We start from the raw sequence: 7,045 nt of genomic DNA, 5'->3' as shown, positions 1-7,045 counted from the left end.
TCTGTGAGAATGAAGATGCAAGGGACTGCACATAAGGACGGTACTTCAGTTGATAAAGTTGTATCCCCACGTATTATGGGGAAGAACCCTAATACTACTGCATATACCACAACTGAACAACTAGATACATGCATGATGAATGGTAGAAGCCAGTTTTCTCACAGGTGAAGAGGGAATGGGCAGATACAAGTAAGAAGCTAGAATGATTCATGTGATAATGGATTAGGGCTGGAGGCATTAGTGTAAACATTAGTATAAACTATATTAGTTTACTATAGCTACCAATGTTAATGTATAGAAATATTTATACATATATGCACACTAGGAAAAGATGGAAGACAGCAACTTTGCAGTGGAGAAACCTGCAAAACACCACCTCAGCCAGATGACCAAAGTCAACATCAGCAGTGATACACCTTATTGATATTTTGTACTCTTGATCTAATGGGATGAAAATGGCCCTCTACCTTGTGATAGTATTCCAACAACAACCCCTTAACTACAATCAAGTCATGAGAAAAGCATCAGAAAATTTCTAGCAGAAGGCCATTCTAAAAAGTATTTGACCAATACCCCTCAAAACTGTCAAGGTCAATTAAAAACAAAACACGTCTGAGAAACCATTAACAACAAATAACAACCTATGGAAACATGACAAATTTTTTTTTATTTGTTAAAAAACAAATTTAGTTAAAAAATAAATGCAATGTGGTCTCCTGGATGAATTGCTGGAATAGGAAAGGGCATTAGATAAAAACTGCATTGCCTAAAGCAACTAAATAAGGGTTCATTACATTTATATACTATATTGATAACTTCCTTCTTATTATCTTGAGATTCTTAGAGGTGGATGTATTTGTATAACAATCATACAAAACTATAAAAATTAAAGATGTCTCCACAATAAAGCATACTCTACACTAATAGCATTTCAACACTTTGCAGAAATGCCTCCTTTCTGAGGAAAAAAAATTACATATGAGGGACACATTTTGTAAGATGTGGCTAATTTCTTGTTACTGTAGTTTATAAAGAAGCAATCCAAATATAGTTCATAGATTTTTCAAATAATATTCTATTTTTCTAAATTTTATCAAGTTTTTAGTTACATTTATGAAAACTACTACATTATTCAATAAACAAAGACTTTTCAGAATATAAAATAACACATTTTAAGCTGCCATAAAAGAAGGTTCGATTCATTTCACACTCCTGAATAAGGCTGATTTTCATATAAATTATGTGATATATTATCATTTGCACTGCACATTTATCACTTTCTCCCTTCACATTGAGATAGTTATCTTGTGTGAGAGGGTTAAGGCAAATGGGGGAAAAATAAAAATTAAAAAAAAAAAAAAGTAGCTCAGGACTTTTTCCGTTTAAGAAATAAAATGCTTTGTTATTTCCCAAAGTGAAAATTAGAACCATTCGAACTGGCTTAAAACTGAAGCCTGCCCGCTCTGTGGAAAAGCTTTTGTATTATGAGCTCTGATTCACAGGGACCTGCTAACCAGCACCTATCTCTGCCAGGATTATAAAAGCATTATTTTCAAGAGCATGATTTTTCATCAACTGTTTCAATAGTGTCTTTTTATCTAGTTATCCCTATGCCTTATTTTAATGCCCATGCTTTTCCCATTATGATTCATGGGCTACAGGTGACTTTTTCATCATCCCTTTTGAAACGATAATGTAAAAAACCATAAAATACTATCTAGCAACTGTCCTTCTAATTCTCCAAATTTTGAAACTGTGCCTATTTCTATGGGAAAGCAGTATTATCTTAGGGTTTGGTTCCCCATTTTTCATTGGCTTAGCATTTGACAAAATGGTTTCTAGCCCAACATAGCTTAAAGAAGAACACAGTCAAACACTCAACATAATCAAAGGGCAGTATGAGCTATGTCTCAAGGGGGTCATTGTGTCTGAACTGAATTGATAAGAAGTTAAAGCCCATTTCCTGGAGAAATAGGCAATGATCTAGAAATCCTCATAGAATCTCTCCTTTTCCTGACCTTGTGTCTGAGAATTACAGCTTCAAAAGTCTACAGAAGCAAAAACAAGTTACTCTGCTGCAGGGCAGCATACCCTGTTTTTGTTTGGGTGATAAAGCCAGTCAAAGGGTAAATTGACACTATCTAAATCATTTACTACTGCTGGAAGCACCAAACCGTCATTACCAAAGATGTTATGGTAATGTTTGCTAGTGAGAGCTTCTCAAAGTTACTTTTTAAGCATTAATTCATGAGTGGAGATTTTTCCCACTAAATTTTGGAAAAATGGTTTGCAATAGTTTGCTTTTCTTCATATAGCAGTCTATACACCAGTCATTATCTCCTGAAATTACATATTCCTATTAATAGGAATACATGGTTATGGACTCACTGTGTCTTCCCAAAATCCATATGTTGAAACCCCAACCCCATATTGTCACTATATTTGGAGATGAGGCCATTTTACCTATAAAAATATAATTAAAGTTAACTGAGGTCATAAGGTCAGGGCCCTCACCCAAGAGAACTGTTGTACTTAAGAGAAATATCAGAGAACCTATTTTCTCTCTTCCTGTAAGAACACTGAAGAGAGGCCATGTGATGACTCAAGGAGGAGGCAATACTCTGCAAGGTATGACAAGCATCCTTTTCAGAAACTAAATTAGCTGGCACCTTGATCTTGAACTTCCAGTCTCCAGAACTGTGATAAATTAAATTTCTGTTGTTTAAGTACACAGTTTATGGTATTCTGTTATAGCAGCCTGGGCTGACTAACACATATATCATACTGAATGGTTAATGAAGACATATCCACTCACTATACATTCACTTCCCCAAAACCACTTCCCCCAAGATCTTTTATTTATACATTTACTCAATGTTTTTCTTTTCCCTCATTAATCAAAATTTTTTGTTGTTTTCTTTTTTTTTTTTTTTTGAATAGTTGAGGAATCTCAGCCAGTATAGAAAACACTGTTATTCTATACTTCCCTTTTATGAGAAGACACCTCAGTTTATTTTAGAGCCTGCTTTCCTACAACATAATTATGTAGTAAAAGTGTGTTTGTTTTAAACCACTGAAACTACCCTTACTGTTAGTAGTTTATTGGTAAGCAGGTGCAATATTCTGAAGAATAACATCTTATGTGCTAAGGAGCAAAATGTTTCATTAAAAGGCTTCTTATCATTAAAGGGGGAAACACAAGAATAAGTAGTCTTGGTCTTGCCTAGATATTACTGTCTGTGCATAAGACATCTAGAACTACTTTAACTTCTTGCAACCATGAGAAACAGATGGAACCTAATATACTGAGATAAGATAGTAGAAAGATGGAAATAGTCTAGAAGTCTGAGGGTATTCTTCAATCTTGAATTAAACTGCATTGGAGTGTTTTTATATCCAGACTTTTTGTTTGTCAAGACAATAAATAAATCTCCTCTTGCTTAAGAAGAATTAATTTTAATAATAATAATTATACATGATAATTACATCTTCATTTATAGATGTAGTCTGAAGCTAAAATAACGACTTCCTTGGGTTGTCAACAAAACACTTTTGAAAATACTTTCAATCCTTTAATCAATTTAATAAATGCCTTTCACATTAGAGGGAAAATCACACTTTGCATTAAATTATACTTCCTTTTTGATAAAATCAACATATAAATTTTTTTTGTCATAAAGATCTGTGGAAATAATATATGAGAATTGAATGATGTCACATTTAAGGGATACTGAGGACTAGCACTGAAGTCAAGGTAAAAGGGATACTTTCTACTTTATGAAATTTTATATTTTGAGTTTTAGGAAAGTTTATATGTATCACCTATTAAAATTTAAATGTTCAATTTAAAAAATAAATAAAGACTAAGGAGGCCATTGAAATTAGATACTGAAGAAAAGTAAAAGTAAAAATGTTACTCAAACTACAATTGCATTCGATCTTATATTCTGAGGTCTATATGTAATGCACGAAATTATAGAGGTATTCTCACAACCATTTCAGCGGTTTTCCTTATCAGTCCCTAACATCTTTAAAATTCCTAACCTAATAACTAACCAGAATTCCCTTACATTTTCTGAGCTTGTTTATTCCTTATTGCCCTTTCTAAACATCTGTATAGAGAGGCTTGTATTCACTGTCATCAGTGAGACTCAGAGTATATAAAACTCTGAGGAATATATTTTTTTCAGTATTGACTTAACACTGCATACTCAAGGTAGAAGAAGAACAATGCAATAATCAGGCATTTTAATCCAACTATAGTCATATTGAGGATTCTATTGGTACCTGATCTAAAGTGGATGTTACCAAAGGTCTGATAGTTATAAAGCTTCCTAATATAAGATCTAAAAAATCAGTAATTATCTAAGAAATTATGTTAAACCATTACAAGAATTACATTTCATTAATTTAATAAAATTAACCATAATGCCTAGTGCTACCTGACCACTCAAATTTTGCTCACGGCAGCACTTCAGACATTATTTCTAAATACCCAAATAAAAATAGACATGCCTAACAGCAAGTAAAAAACTGAACAAATTGAAAAGGCAGCAACTATTCCAAGATCCATAAGAGAGGTGAGAACATGAGGTAAATCACCATCTTCAAGGTTGGAGAGATGGTGAAGAGAGGGTCTTGGTCTGCTAGAGGGACTCATGAATGGAAACCACTGCAGGAACAGGAACCAGAGGAGGAAGGTTGACATGAAATTGATAAATCACCGGAGGCTTGGTGTGGGCAAATCTGAGATCTAAAAGCTCCGGCAGGGCCTGGTCATAGGGGGTCCTCTACAATTTTGTGAGACTTACTTCCAGAGGCTGGATCAGTTTCTTTCATATCAAAGAAAACCCCTCTTGTTTCCCATAGAGGAAGGGGGAAAAGAACAATTTTGAAATTTGTCAGAGCACTTTGTTCATAATGAGACCTGCTCTCAAAGAGAAAGGAGTTAACCACTCTAACTGGCTGGGGTAACATCAGAGCCTAAGTGAGCTGGCAGAGGGGAACACCCAACTCCACTCAGCTCTAGCCTGCAAAGTGAAGATTTTCCCATGTGGTTCTGTGCTCAAGAATAAAACACTGGTGTGATTTCTCGCTTTGATTTGGATGTCCCAGCTTGCTGCTGATGCTGTTACTTCTGCCCTTCTATTGCAGCACAAATACGCTGAAATGAGAATGAAGGTATTGGTTGTAGTATCTAAAGATAATTTCTCACAGGACTGTAGTCAAAGAGACACAAATGGAAGATTCTAATTTTAGACTTTATACTGCAGCTTCGTTGGTGTTGTTTAATCACTGAGTAGTGTCCACATCTTCTGCAACCCCATGGAATGTAGCCTGCCAGGCTCCTCTGTCCCTAGGATTGCCCAGGCAAGAATACTTGAGTGGGTTGCCATTTTTTTCTTCAAGGGATATTCCTGACTCAGTTACAGAACCTGCTTCCCTTGCATTGGCAGGCAAATTCTTTACCACTGAGCTACCAGAAAAGCCCCTAAACTATAGCTTACAGAGGTAGTAATAGTGAATATTCTCTTTTAAATAAAACTGGAATGCTATTCCCAAAAATATATATAAATAGAGAGTGCCATTTCAAGCACTGAGAACAACAGAATTTTGCTATTAATAGTAATGTAAAGAAAAATATACAAGCCATTTATACTGATAATATATTAGAGAAAAATTAAAGAACTAAATATGTATGAAATTAAACATGTTTCTGGATTGATAGATTTGATATTATGAAGTCACTTCTTTACAGATTGACCTCTAGGTACAATGCAATCCCTCACAGAAATCTAAGAATAGTGAAAAAACATAGAGAAGATGCATTTCTTAGTATCAAGCATATAAAGATATCATGTCTACAGATCTTATAATCATTTTAATTTTATGCAATGAAGTTGCAAAACTAGATAAAATCACCAAATTCTCAGGAAAACACTTTTACCAAAACTGATATTTGAAGGACTAAAAAAATCTGGAAATTCTTGCATTTATTTAAACTAAATTCTATTAGCAGAGGAGTGTTGACTTTAGGCTTGCCTTGCCATTGTATATTGGAAGCAAATAATTTGTTTGATTTCACACCCAGTCTCACCCATATCTGATTTAGATATTTAGATGAGATGAAGATATTGAGTTTATATGGATTTAGATGATGTTAGAATGAATTAAGACTTTTGGCATTATTCACATGTAATTAATGTATTCTGGATGCGAGAAGGAACATGATTTTTGCATGGTCACTGGTGAAATGCTGTGATCTCAATGTCTGCATCTCACCAAGTTCATATGTTGAAATCCTAAAACTGAGTGTAATGGTGTTAGGAAGTGAGACCTTGGAGGTGTGCTTAATTCTGGAAAGGAGGCCTCATAAATGAAATTAATGCCCTTATAAGAGACCCTGTAGAGCTCCCTAGCCCCTTCTACCATATGATGACACAGTGAGGTAGTCTGCAGCCTGAAAAAGGGCTTTCAGAGAATGCAATCATGCTGATTCCTTACTCTTAAACCTTCCAGCCTCCAAAACACTAAGACATAAATTTGGGGTGTTTAAAAGGCTCCCCATCTATGGTACTTTGCTATAGCAACCATAAGGGACTAAGTCAACTACTAAAGAAAAAAGAAGACACAGGTTATCAGAATCAAATTTGATCTCCTTGGTAGAAACAGAAGAAATCCAAAATCTGATTAGATCGAGACTATTTTATGACTTATTTCTAGCTCAGTTTTTCTTGTTTTCAATTTCCCTGGTGGCTCAGACGGTAAAGCGTCTGCCTACAATGTGGGAGACCCAGGTTCGATCCCTGGGTGGGGAAGATCCTCTGGAGAAGGAAATGGCAACCCACTCCATCACTCTTGCCTGGAAAATCCCATGGGAGAAGCCTGGTAGGCTATAGTCCACGGGGTCGCAAAGAGTCGGACACGACTTAGCGACTTTACTTACAAAATGCTGACACATTGCTTATCTCTGGAATGTTTCCACTTCTGTTTTCCATTTCTAATAATGCAACTCAAAATAACAGTATATCAGGGTCCTTCTGTC

General features: G+C 35.2%; 1 non-coding gene across 1 annotated transcript; it reads left to right on the top strand.

Moving 5' to 3' along the window:
- The first annotated feature begins 6,746 nt into the window (after positions 1-6,746).
- Positions 6,747-6,818, top strand: TRNAC-ACA (transfer RNA cysteine (anticodon ACA)). The gene has a single exon. It is a non-coding gene; the product is annotated as a tRNA-Cys (tRNA).
- Positions 6,819-7,045: the final 227 nt, after the last annotated feature.

This window comes from Muntiacus reevesi, chromosome 1 (assembly GCF_963930625.1).
Source record: "Muntiacus reevesi chromosome 1, mMunRee1.1, whole genome shotgun sequence".
Classification (NCBI taxonomy): Eukaryota; Metazoa; Chordata; class Mammalia; order Artiodactyla; family Cervidae; genus Muntiacus; species Muntiacus reevesi.
The sequence above is the reverse complement of the archived record's forward strand: the minus strand, read 5'-3'. Positions and strand labels throughout refer to the sequence as shown.